Source organism: Otolemur garnettii, unplaced genomic scaffold (genome assembly GCF_000181295.1).
Source record: "Otolemur garnettii isolate 467f Iridium unplaced genomic scaffold, OtoGar3 scaffold00110, whole genome shotgun sequence".
Lineage (NCBI taxonomy): Eukaryota > Metazoa > Chordata > Mammalia > Primates > Galagidae > Otolemur > Otolemur garnettii.
This window is the reverse complement of record NW_003852505.1, coordinates 3831189-3832496: the sequence shown is the minus strand read 5'-3', so window position 1 is coordinate 3832496 and position 1308 is coordinate 3831189. Positions and strand designations below refer to the sequence as shown.

Genomic DNA, 1308 nt, shown 5'->3' with positions numbered 1-1308 from the left:
ATGATGCAGAAAGGTATTATATAAACATCTTTCCTGTGATCTTTCAAAAATACTAAATGATTTTCGTTTATGCTTAGAGAAAGAGTTTTGCTATGTTGCCCAGGCTGATCTCAAACTCCTGGCCTCAAGCAATCCTCTCATCTCTGCCTACCAGAGTGCTGGTGCTGGAATTACAGATGGAAGTCACTGCACCCAGCTTCAATTTTTGATATAATTTATAAAATGTATAAGAATCTCAAGTATCCTACTTAACATGGTTTTGCATTTGATTGTTTTAAGAGAAAATTAGATATAACAGGTCAAAAGTTTTAACCAAAAACAAGAGAACCATGAAACCCTGAAGGCTCTTTAAATTACATGGAGCCTGTATCAGCCTTCTCATCTTATCTCTTATGTAGGAATTAATAAACAAAGGATCACTTCCTTTTCAGTTAAAAAGAACTAGAAAAAGTTGGTTTTTCCAGACCGGTATCTATAATTCCTATGTAAAATAGGTCATTACATTTCTTCATTCAAGAATGTGTATTTTGGTGGTATCAAGTTCTATTATAACACTAAAATATTCTCTTCATTTCCTTTCTAATTTATTGTTCTAAAGCAGGTCATTAGTGTGCTTTGTGTGTGTGTGTGAGAGAGAGAGAGAGAGAGACAGAGCCTCAAGCTATCCCCCTGGGTAGAATGTTGTGGCAACATAGCTCACAGCAACCTCCAACTCCTGGGCTCAAGTGAGTCTCCTGCCTCAGCCTCCCAAGTAGCTGGGATCACAGGCAACCACCACAACTCCCGGCTATTTTTTTTTTTTTTGGTTGCAGCTGTCATTGTTGGGTTTTTTTGGCGGGCCCAGGCTGGATTCAAACCTGCCACCTTAGGTGTATGTGGCTGGCACCTTAGCCACTTGAGCCACAGGCACTGAGCCATTAGTGTGCTTTTTAAAAGAAAGGAGTAGGATGCAAGAAGCATGATGACTAGAGTAATTGATGAAACACATTCATACACTTAAGTAAGTACTGACTAAAAGTAAAAATGACCAATTTTATTGGGGAAAGTAAAAAGAGTGGCACTAAAACACTAAAGCTAGCATGGAAGATGGAAGGGAAAAAGGTTTGGAGTTAAAATGTATTGGCTTGGTGCCTGTAGCTCAAGCATCTGGGGCACAAGCCACATATACCAGAGCTGGTGGGTTTGAATCAGCCCAGGCCTACCAAACAACAATGACAACCACAACCAAAAATAGCTGGGAGTTGTGGCAGGCACCTGTGGTCCCAGCTACTTGGGAGGCTGAGGCAGGAGACTTGCTTGAGCCCAGGA

The 1308-nt window shown here is 40.7% G+C and overlaps 1 pseudogene; it reads left to right on the top strand.

Moving 5' to 3' along the window:
* LOC100960399 overlaps positions 1 to 1308 on the top strand; it is a 7755-nt pseudogene continuing 6447 nt past the window's right edge.